This window comes from Schistocerca gregaria, chromosome 5, assembly GCF_023897955.1.
Source record: "Schistocerca gregaria isolate iqSchGreg1 chromosome 5, iqSchGreg1.2, whole genome shotgun sequence".
Lineage (NCBI taxonomy): Eukaryota > Metazoa > Arthropoda > Insecta > Orthoptera > Acrididae > Schistocerca > Schistocerca gregaria.
Window position 1 is genome coordinate 172,939,620 of NC_064924.1, and position 12,579 is coordinate 172,952,198.

The following is a 12,579-nucleotide window of genomic DNA, read 5'->3' on the forward strand; positions in this document are numbered from 1 at the left end:
CGATTACCTCCGGCTTATGGCGACTACGAGAGACACAGGCACATTTTACCGGTAGATGGTGGTGGTGGTGTGCCGTGATGTCGATGTTGACCTCGAACCCGCAAGCCAGCACGGTTCAAATGCTAATCATTCCTGCAGAACATACTAATGTACACGTCCTGTGAATATGAAAGTCTTATCTCTAGTCGTTCAAAGTGATCTGTTTTTTCTGAGGTTGAGTGTATATTTCCATGGAGGAACGAAATAGACGGTGTTCTTGCTGAAGGAACCGCCTTGGACACAGTCATGATTAAAGGAAATCACGTAACACCTAAGCCATAAATATTTGATGGGGATTTGAGCTTTGCTCATTCCGAATACAAATTAACCACTGAATTACGAGGGAAATGGAAACCACAGTGAAAATCAAAACTGTTTTATTTGCAACAGTTAGGAACAACTTCCTGCTACTTATCTCCACAGTAGCCGATCCGACTTAGACGTTTGTCGTAGCGTTGTACCAACTTTCCAATCCCCTTGTTATAGAAGTCAGGCGCCAGTGCTTTCCACCAATTCTCTACGCTGGCATACAGCACGTTGTGTGTGCCAAAATGTTGTCTTCGTAGCCAGCGGTTCATGTGAGTAGAGATGAAACGCAGAGGGAGACAATTACGGGCTGTGTTGTGGGTAATCAAACATTTCCAGTTGAAAACGATGCAGGAGTATCTTCATTGCCCCTGCAGAATGCGGATGAGAGTTGTAGTGAAGAAGAAACCGCACGACAGTTATGTAATGTTGGTTGCATAGCTTCAGGCGAAATTTCTCACCAGGCCCTCCTAATTCGCGGGAGACACTATCGTTCTAGGTATCTATATGTGCTCCCTGTGTGTTCAGAACTAAAAAGAACGACGTAACGCGATCGACGGGCATATCAGAGACACTGCCCAAAACACCTGTGCAAAACTTCATCGGATTTTTACTGTGGTGCTCATTTCGCGACCGATCGTTCCTTACTTTCCAAATAACCCTCGTACATGCTCAGTAGTCAAATGAACAGCCAGCGAAATGCGTAGCAAACGGCTGGCGAAGAAGAAGCGTTTCCAGTTGCAGACACGGACACCGCGAGAATCGTTTCCAGAGAGATATGCACGTATGTTTTGCGACAAACTGAGTTAAAAGCGCAGTAATGTTGTGACAAGGTTACGTGGACACGATGAGTAAGGAGCAGGCACGTCCTGGAGACAAGGCACACGCAGTAGTTGGCAGTTCCGCTTTCAGAAGATACATCACGTGCGTGTTACGACGAACCGCTCTTCGAGGCTGAGACACGCAGGCAACGCGCTCAAAGTACCAATCATTATAAAATAGATCTGAAGACGGTCATTACAGATCGAAACCGGCAGTATGATGACAAAAAATTTGTTACCATGGACGTGAAGTAAAGGAAATTTATTCTATATTCGGGTCACTGTTCAATTCGCAACCATATCGCAGCTTGAGAGTATAAAGATGCACCATGTGGTTATTTGCTGCGACACGATTGGTTTCCAGGTGAAGGAGGCTTTAGCACAAAGTTGCTAGGCCTAATCTCCCTACATGGGCGGTGGAGGACACCGAAAAGGCAAGCTCAAGGGCGAGAGATTTTCCGCAGGATGACAGGTGCTTGAAAGCTCCTACTAAGAAACAAACTTTTGAAAAGCTCTGGCCGCATGCAGTGTTTTAGAGTGGAGTGATTTGCCCAAGTGTGAATGGACAATGAACTGCCTGCATGCGACAAGGCTTCCTTACAAATAGAACTCAACACGTCGCTCTAAACAGAAATATGTGAAGCCAATTTCCGGAGTACCCCAAGGACGTGTGATAGAACCGTTACTGTTTACAATGTGCATAAATGAACTCATAGAAGGCGTCGAAAGCTCCTTAAAAGTGTTCGCAGATGATGGGGTTGTCTGCAGGGTGTTACAAAAAGGTACGGCCAACCTTTCAGGAAACATTCCTCACACACAAATACAGAAGAGATGTTATGTGGACATGTGTTCGGAAAGGCTTAATTTCCATGTTAGAGCTCATTTTAGTTTCGTCAGTATGTTCTTCCACCTACGCTCAATGGAGCACGTTATCATGATTTCATACGAGATACTCTACCTGTGCTGCTCGAACATGTGCCTTTACAAGTACGACACAACATGTGGTTCATGCACGATGGAGCTCCTGCACATTTCAGTCGAACTGTTCGTACGCTTCTCAACAACAGATTCGGTGACCGATGGATTGGTAGAGGCGGACCAATTCCATGGCATCCACGCTCTCCTGACCTCAACCCTCTTGACTTTCATTTATGGGGGCATTTGAAAGCTCTTGTCTACGCTCGTATTGTGGACGGCTGTGATACAATACGCCATTCTCCAGGGCTGTATCAGCGCATCAGGGATTCCATGCGACGGAGGGTGGATGCATGTATCCTCGCTAACGGAGGGCATTTTGAACAATTCCTGTGACAAAGTGTTTGAAGGCACGCTGCTAAGTTCTGTGCTGTGTGTTTCCATTCCATGATTAATGTGATTTGAGAGAAGTAATAAAATGAGCTGTAACATGGAAAGTAAGCGTTTCCGGACACATGTCCACATAACAAATTTTCTTTCTTTGTGTGTGAGGAATGTTTCCTGAAACTTTGGTCGTACCTTTTTGTAACACCCTGTATAACAAAGTAGCAACGCCAGAAGAGAATACCGATTTCCAGTATGATCTACAGAGCTTTGATGAAGGGTGCAGGCTCTGGAACTTTGAGCTGAATGTAAATGAGTGTAACATATTGTGCACACATATGAAAAGAAATCAACTACTCTACAACTACACTGTTGACGACAAACTGCTAGAAACAGTACATACCAAACAATATCTATGACTAACTATCCAGAGCGACCTTAAGTGAAATGACCACATTCCAGTATACTGTTCGCATATCGGAATATTTCTAAAAGTGCTTGGATTGCTACATTAATTATAATTATTCATTTTAGAGGGAGAGAAATCTGACCACTTGTCACTGGTTAATCGAGGCTCGTTATACTTATTTCGACTATCACAATCATAAGTGGAAGCATAAGCGGCCAAAGACACTGATAGTTAGGGCATAACCACCTATGGCAAGATAACACACACCAACAAGCGACAAAAGTCGCCAAGCCCCTGTATATCAGCAAATTTGACTGGAAATACCAGCTGCTACTAAGCCGACCAACAGGCTACAGCAGGGAAACCGACGAACTCGCCCACTGACGCACAAACAAATCACCATCATCACCCTACACTGTGCATCTGATATATGACTTACGATGATGAACCTAACAGTTACAAGTTTGCTGACGCTGACCACGAGATCAACACCGGCACCCAGCGGCAGCCGCCGAGAAACAGCACCGCACAACGTCAAAGGAATCGACATGCCTGATACCCACTACTAACGAAGCCTACCCTTGCATGACCTGTCGCAGTCAGCAAGACATCCGCTATTGTTCCTACCAGCCGACCTAAGTATCGCAGAGGTTTCTGACCTTCAAACCGCTACCCTTCGTTCGACTTTCGACCCAGTCTATCTCCAGATGGCGTACTAATGGTTAATCTTAACCAGACGAACGCAAACATCGCAGTACCCACATCCTGCGACACCTCACTTTGCCGACCGCGATGGCTGAGCGGTTCTAGGCGCTTCAGTCCGGAACCGTGCGACTGCTTCGGTCGCAGGTTCGAATCCTGCCTCGGGCATGGATGTGTGTGATGTGCTTAGGTTAGTTAGGTTTAAGTAGTTCTACGTTCTAGGGGACTGATGACCTCAGATGTTAAGTCCCATAGTGCTCAGAGCCATTACAACCATTTGAACACCTCACTTTCGTGAAAACTAATCCTTATGCAAAGATGGCAGCAGACCTTTTGAGTTGGGCATCATGCCGGTGTGGGCGTGGAAGGGCTCCTCCTCTTGTTAAAACGTATTTTGACTGATTTGCCAGTGTGGCAGAGCAGAGGATTAAACCGAATTACATATGTGCTAATAACACCAATATACAGAAGTGGAGACAAAAAACTTTCCTCCAATTACATACCTGTCTCACTCCTTAGTGTGATCACAATATTTTTTTAGAAAGTACCTTGCAACAAACCACTGAAACATATTTCTACCAATTACGTTTCAACAACAACTCATTCTGATTTCCGTACAGGCTTCTCTACTGAGGTGGAAATAAATGATGGAAATAAATGATCTCATAAACTCAACTCCAGTACAACAACAAAAATTATTCTTTTGGCATTTTCTGCGATCTTGGCAAGGCCTTTGACTTTGTAGGTAATAAAATTCTGCTAGGGAAACTAAAATGGCATGGCATTAAATTTCTTCCAGTTGCTTAATAGCAGAAAAAGAAGGTCCCATTATCAACTGACGGAAGAGGAATAAGATTAATTTCATAGTGGGAAAACATTGCATATGGTATGATTCAAGGTGCGGTGCAACGCCCCCTTCTCCTCTTGGCCTAAATACACATAAATGACGAAAGTTATGGGGTAGTGATATGCACATATATAGATGGCGCAACTATTGCATTCACAAGGTATAAAATAGAAGTGCATTGACGTAGCTGTCATTTATACTCAGGTGAATCACGTGAGAAGGTTTCTGACGTCATTAAGGCCGAACGACGGGAATTGACAGACATTAAACGCGGAATGGTAGTTGGAGCTAGACATTCCATTTCAGAAATAGTTAGGGAATTCAAACACCGAAACGCGCAGTGTCAAGAGTGTACCGAGAACTTCAAATTTCCGGCATTACCTCTCACGACGGACAACGACCGTTTGCGTAGAGTTGTCAGTGCTAACCCGAAATAGCCGCAGACATCAGTGTGGTACCTACGACGGACGGTATCCTTTTAAGACAGTGCAGTGAAATTTGACGTTAATGCGGTATGGCAGCAGACGACCGACGTGAGTGCTTTTGCTAACAGCACGACATCGCCTGCAGCGCCTCTGCTGAGCTCGTTCCCTAGAAGGACGGAGATACCGTCGCCTGGTCAGACGAATCTCGATTTCAGTTGGTAAAGAGCAAATGGTAAGGTTCGAATGTGACGCACACCTCGCGAAGCCATGGACCCAGACTGTCGACGAGGCATTGTGCAAGCTGGTGGTGGCTCCATAGCGGTGTTATCTGTGTTGAATGGGCTGGGTCCCCTGGTCTAGCTGAACCGATCATTGACTGGAAATGGGTATGTTCGGCTACTTGGAGAACATTTGCAGCCATTCAACGATGGAATTTTTATAGATGACAATGTGCCACGTCACCAGGCCACAGTTGTTCACGAGTGGTTTGAAGTACATTCTGAATAATTAGAGCGAATGATTTGGGCTCGCAGATCGCCCGAAAAGAATCTCGTCGAACATTTATGGGACATAATCGAGCGGTGAGTTCGTGCACAAAATCCTGCATCGGCAACGCTCTCGCTATTATGGAAGGCTATAGAGGCAGCATGGCTCAATATTTCTGCAGCGACGTTCCTGCGGCTTGTTGAGTCCATGCCATGTCTAGTTGCTGCACTACGCCGGCAAAAGGAGGTCCGACACGATATTAGGAAGTACCGCATGACTTTTGTCACCTTCGTGTAAATGATTTACCGGGGACATTGAAGGACCCTTGAAAATTGTAATGTTTGCTGATGCCCCAAGTTCAAGTACACTGATAAAAGAGGAAACACATCCAGAAGCGCGAGGTAGCCGTCCGGTCTAGGGCGTCTTGTCACGGTTTGCGCGGCTACCCCCGTCGGAGGAGGTTCGAGTCCTCCCTCGGGCATTGGTGTGTGTGTTGTCCTTAGCGTAAATCAGTTTAAGTTAGTTTAATCAGTGTGTAAGCTTGGGGACCGATTTCAAAATTTTGTTCAAATGGCTCTGAGCACTATGGGACTTAACATCTATGGTCATCAGTCTCCGAGAACTCAGAACTACTAAAACATAACTAACCTAAGGATATCACACAACACCCAATCATCACGAGGCAGAGAAAATCCCTGACCCCGCCGGGAATCGAACCCGGGAACCCGGGCGTGGGAAGTGAGAACGCTACCGCACGGCCACCAGCTGCGTACGTGTGAAGTTCCTAGGTGTACAGGAGGACAATAAACTGAAGTGGAACCAACATGAAGATATGTTAACCGGAAAGCTCGGCCTTCCTTGTTTGCACTTGGTATTCCTTCTTACTTTGTTCACCTGCAAGCTTTCACTTATTGTCAGCTGTGTCCTACGGCACAATCGTTTGGTGTATTGTATGTAAGGTGGATAAACAGTTTATTCTACAAAAGTGTGAAATAAAAATTTTGTAGACATATAGCCGACGGTTTGCAGAAGCCTCTTCAAGGGCCTAGGAATTCTTACACTCACATGCGAATACATATACGCCCTAATGGTATTTACGGTTAATAAGAAATGTGAATTTAGGCTGAATTCCAGAACTCAAAACCAAAATACTAAAGGTAGAAATAATTTCCAAATAGGTTTTACATCCTTCCTTAGGATTTAGAACGGAGTTCTTTATTCTGGAGCAAAAGTCTGCAGCAGGTTATCACTAGGTATCAGGCAGGAATTTGGAGATCCCCAAATATTTAAAATGGCTCAAATGGCTCCCAGCACTATGGGACTTAACTTCTGAGGTCATCAGTCCCCTAGAACTTAGAATTACTTAGACCTAACCAGCCTAAGGACGTCACACACATCCATGCCCGGAGCAGGATTCGAACCTGCGACCGCAGCGGTCGCGTGGTTCCAGACTGTAGCGCCTAGAACCGCTTGGCCACTCCGTCCGGCCCCATATATTTAAAACTAAATACAATACCTCATTAGTCAATTATACAATTTCACAGAATCCGTCCACTGACTTAGGAATGTATCTTGGCCACCACATACATCAGATATAATCCCTCTCGACTCATTCATGGTGTTACGCGAAGGATGAAGTGTAATTTTACCTGTTCCTGATGCGCAAGCGAACTCTTACGCACGAATACGAATTTAATAGAGGGGGAATCGGAAGAGATGCTGGCAAAAACTTTGGAGAAAAATTACGTAGCCGATCGACGGGCAACAAATTGTATAATGAAGAGGGACAGCACGCGGCCAGGTGGATCTCTGTTTCCTTGTCTAGCCTCGTCTTCGCTATCGCCTTACAATCCGCTAAACTCACGTGGACGTCGCCGGAGCTATTCGTGGCGCGTAAAGGATCGCTCCCGCAGCTCGCGAGGTATTAGCGTGGCCTTAAAAGGGTGGCGCTCGTGCGCCCTGGCAGCGCAGATAAGGCGGTCCGTCGGAGACAACAGAAGGGGCACAGGCAGGCAAGCAAACAAACAAACAAACCAGACTACCGCCGAGGCAGCGCCGTAAAAGCTCTGCGGCTGGTAGTGGCGACACGGCGAGGACACGCACATTCCCTCTTGTCAACGTTCTAGTCTCTTATCGATGTACCAACGCCCTTCTAAAAGTAAAGGACGCTTGGTTCTGACGAACCGCACAATGCTCTTTCTTCCCCATCCTCCACTCCGGCCGCGGTGTCACAGATCTTCCTAATCGTCGGCGCCAATATGATGACGCTAACAACGAGCAGGAACGGTACTCTGCTCTTTATTTATGCCATTTTAAATGGGTGACATAATCAACGATCCGACCAAGTGTGAGGTTTGTACTGTAAAACTGTTTATGAACTTAACATACTCCGACTTATCGAAATTTTGACATAAAACTGAGGTTCTGCATCTACTCTGCAATTCACAATAAGAGCGTAACAGAGGGTCCATCGAACCAGCTTTACGACCTTTCTCTACCGTTCCATTCTCGAATAGAACGCGGGAAAAACGAGCACTTAAATATTTCTTTGTGAGCCCTAATTTCTCTTATTTCGCTATAATTATCATAAAAGAAAAATTCGGAGTATGAATTGAAAACCATGGAGAAGAAATAAAAACTTTGAGGTTCGCCGATGACATTGTAATTCTGTCAGAGACAGCAAAGGGGCTGGAAGATCAGTTGAATGGAATGGACGGTATCTTGAGAGGAGGACATCAGATGAAAATCAACAAAAGCAAAACGAGGACAATGGAATGTAGTGGAATTAAGTCAGGTGATGCTGAGGGAATTAGTTTAGCTTCAAATGGCTCTGAGCACTATGGGACTTAACATCTGAGGTCATCAGTCCCCTAGAACTTAGAATTACTTAAACCTAACTAACCTAAGGACGACACACACATCCATGCCCGAGGCAGGATTCGAACCTGCGACCGCAGCAGCCGCCGCGCGGTTCCGGACTGAAGCGCCTTAACCGCTCGGCTACCGCGGCCGGCAATTAGTTTAGGAAATGAGACAAAGCAGTAGACGAGTTTTGCTATTTAGGAAGCAAAATAACTGATGATGGTCGAAGTAGAGAGGATATAAAATGTAGACTGGCAATGACAAGGAAAGCGTTTCTTAAGAAGAGAAATTTGCTAACAACGAGTATAGATTTAAGTGTCAGGACGTCGTTTCTGAAAGTATTTGTATGGAGTGTAGCCATGTATGGAAGTGAAACATGGACGATAAATAGTTTGGACAAGAACAGAATAGAAGCTTCCGAAATGTGGTACTATAGAAGAATGCTGAATATTAGATGGGTAGAACATGTAACTAATGATAAGATACTACATAGAATTTGGGAGGAGTTTGTGGCACAACTTGACTAGAAGAAGGCATCGATTGGTATGACACGTTCTGAGGCATCAAAGAATTACCAATTTAGTATTGGAGGGCAGCGTAGAGGGTAAAAATCGTAGAGGGAGACCAAGAGATGAATACACTAAGCAGATTCCGAAGGATGTAGTTTGCAGTAGGTACTGGGAGATGAAGAATCTTGCTCAGAATAGAATAACATGGAGAGCTGCATCAAACCAGTCTCTGGACTGAAGACCACAACATCACTTCCCTCTGTATAGGTGGGCGCTAATAGAAAATTTTCGCATTCGGAGAAGAAAGTTGGCGAGTTAAATTCCGTGGAAACATCCTGCCGCAGCGAAAAAGACCTTTGTTTTTAATTATTGCAACCACAACTTGCGTAGCATATCCATGACACTCTCTCTCCTATTTCGAGAAACTACAAAACGAAATGCACCTCTGAGTTTCTCGATGTCCTCCGCCAGTCCTATCTGATGCGGATCCGACACCGCGTAGCAGTACTCTAGAAGACGAGGGACAGATGTAGTGTAAACAGTCTCTTTAGTAGATCTGTTGTTGTTTCTAAATGTTCTGCCAATAAAACGCAGCCTTTGGTTCGCCTTCCCCACAACACTATCATGTGGTTGTTCCAATCTAAGGTATTCGTAATTGTAGTCCCTAAGTATTTAGTTGAAATGTCAGCCTTCAGATTTGTGTGACTTACAGTGTCCCTGAAATTTAGCGGATTCCTTTCAATACTCACACTTTTCATTATTTAGAGTTAACTGCCACTTTTCGCACTACCCAGATATCTTGTCTAAATCATTTTGCAAATGGTTTCGATCATCTGATGACTACGAAGCCGGCCGTTGTGACCGAGAGGTTCTAGGCGATTCAGTCATGGACCGCGCGACCGCTACGTTCGCAGGTTCGAATCCTACCTTGGGCATGGATATGGGTGATGTCCTTAGGTTATTTAGGTTTAAATAGTTCTAAGCTCTAGGGGACTGATGACCTCCGATGTTGAGTCCCACAGTGGTCAGAGCCATTTGAATCATTTGACTTTACGAAGCGGTAAATGGCAGCATCGTCTGCAAGCAATCTAAGAGAGCTCCTCATATTGCCTCCTAAATCGTTCATGCAGATTAGGAACAGCAAAGTGCCTGTAACACTTCTTTGGGGAACGCCAGATATCACTTCTGTTGTACTCGATGACTTTCCGTCAGTTACTACGGACTTTTAGACGGAAAGTCGAGCGATTGAGACGACACTCTATAGGCATGCAGTCTGTGCTTGTTAGGAACGGTGTCAAAAGTTCCTGGAACTCTAGAAATATCGAATGAATTTGAGATGCCCTGTCGACAGTAATGATTACCTCATGTGAATAATGACCTAGTTGTGTTTCGTAAGTACGATATTTACTGAATTCATGTTGAATTATTCCTCAACAGAACGTTTTCTTCGAGGTAATTCATTATGTTCGAACACAGTATATCATCCAAAACACTCAGTGATATGAGTCTGTAATTCATCAGATTACTCGTATTTCGTTTCTTGAATATTGGTATGACGTGCACCTTTCCAGTCTCCAAGTACGTATCTTTCGTCAAGCGAGCAGTTGAATATGATTGATAAGTACGGTATGTAGCTATTGCATCGCCTTACTCTGAAACGAACCTAACTCATATACAATCTGGACTGGAGGCCTTGCATTTATCTATCACCTCTTGGCCTTACGCAAGCAATTCTTCGGCTGCGATTTGATTGATAGAGTTGTTGATGTCATCCTGAGGGATATCGTGGCAAATTCTGTACAATTGGCGTTGATCTCTAGTCCTATTCAGACTCCAAATCAGGATTTTATGAGATGGACAGGATCGTGCCTATTATTAATGTTGATAAGATGAGAAGGTTTGTGGAGTTATTAAAAAAGAGACGATTTCCGAGCCGGTTGATGGACCTTGCCCATAATGCTCCTATTGTATCGCTTGCGCCTTGTCCCGCAGTTACGCAGGGCCGGCCATGGTTAATCGGATTTGGCATGTTAATGGTAAGGGGTGGCCGGATGACCTTCCTGCCGCCACCCTGGATCCCTCAGGGCGGAATTAGTGTACCCCAACTGTCTGTGTCTACTGTAAATCGTGAAATAGTGCGAACGTGTTTTCAAACGTCTGCGACGCGTGTAACTGAGGCGGAACGTGGGGACCAGCCCAGTATTCACCTAGTGGGATGTGGAAAACCGCCTAAAAACCACATCTAGGCTGGCCAGCACACCGGCCCTCGCCGTTAATCCGCCATGAGGATTCGATCCGGGGCCGGCGCGCCTACCCGAGTCCAGGAAGCAGCGCGTTAGCGCTCTCGCTTGCCCATAATGCTCCAAACGCTCTTAACTGGAGAGAGAACCGGCGCCCTTGCTGGCCCAAGTTGCGTCTGGCAAGCACAAAGACAAGCAGTAAAAGCCTCGCAGTGCGCAGGCGGGCATTATGGCTTGCCACGAAGGATGACAAGATGGGGCGTAGAACATTGTCGAAGTACCGCTGTGCTGTAAGGGTCCCTTAGGTGACAACAAAAGGGGTCCTGCTATGAAATGATATGGCACAGCAGACCAACACTCCTGATTGTGGGGCCATATGACGGACGACAACCAGTGTCGTATTCCACCATTGTCCACAGGCGTCTCCAAATACGTCTTGGCTTGTCATCGGGGCTCAGTTGGAAGTGGAACTCATCGTTTAAAACTCCAGTCAATGAGATTCCAGGCCGAATGTGTCCGACACCACTGCAAACCGACTTGCTCCTTACAGAGGTCAATGATGGTCGGTGCAAGGGCAGTGTGAGACCAGCCCCCTGTCTGTGAGGCGCTTATTAATGTTCCTTGTAGTGACTGAAGCACCATTTGCACGTCGGTTCAATGATAATGATGAATCTGGAGTTGTGAGTGCATCTCTGACGATTGCTCAGTCCTCATGTCCTGTCTCATCTGACCGAATCCTTCTTGGCAATGTGTTTGGCCATAGTCCACCGATTCCTGCCAGCATCATCCAATATTGGCGTCGCTCCTTCTAAAATGTCGGGAGACGCGCCGATTACTTCAACCACCTTCTTTGAGCCCAACTACACGTCCTCTCTCAAATGCTGGAATCTGCGTATATTGTTCAAAAATGATTCAAATGGCATTGAGCGCTATGGGACTTCTGAGGTCATCAGTCCCCTAGAACTTAGAACTACTTAAACCTAACTAACCTAAGGACAGCACACACATCCATGCCCGAGGCAGGATTCGAACCTGCGACCGTAGCGGTCGCGCGGTTCCAGACTGTAGCACCTAGAAACGCTCGGCCACCCCGTCCGGCCGTATATTGTTCTCGCGCCTATCTGCGAGACATGGTTACTAGTCAACTGAGTACACAGAATGACACCGAGCGAGGTGGCGCAGTGGCTAGCTCACTGGACTCGCATTCGGGAGGGCGACGGTTCAATCTCGCGTCCGGCCATCCTGATTTAGGTTTTCCGTGATTTCCCTAAATCGCTTCAGGCAATTGCCGGGATGGTTCCTTTGAAAGGGCACGGCCAACTTCTTTCCCCGTCCTTCCCTAATCCGATAAGACTGATGACTTCGCTGTCTGGTCTCCTTCCCAAACCAACCCAACCCATAGAATGAAATTCGTGAAGACTTTATGCCCTGATATCGACAAGTCCCCTGTTTACTACCTTCCCAGATGCGCTGCGAAATTGCGCTGCCGCGTCACACGTTCAGCCATCGGCCACCAAAGTTAACAGTTTCACATTTTCTGTCGATGTCTGTATGAACAACAATTTGTGACCGTTCTGCATAACTCCTTCGTGGAGCGTCTTTTTTTAAGTGTATTTTCGCCAACATATCGAAGG

At 45.9% G+C, this 12,579-nt stretch overlaps 1 protein-coding gene across 1 annotated transcript in view; it reads right to left on the minus strand.

Annotated features, from left to right (window-relative positions):
* LOC126271993 (mitoguardin) overlaps positions 1-12,579 on the minus strand; it is a 1,260,603-nt gene that overhangs the window by 819,625 nt on the left and 428,399 nt on the right. The window lies entirely within an intron of this gene.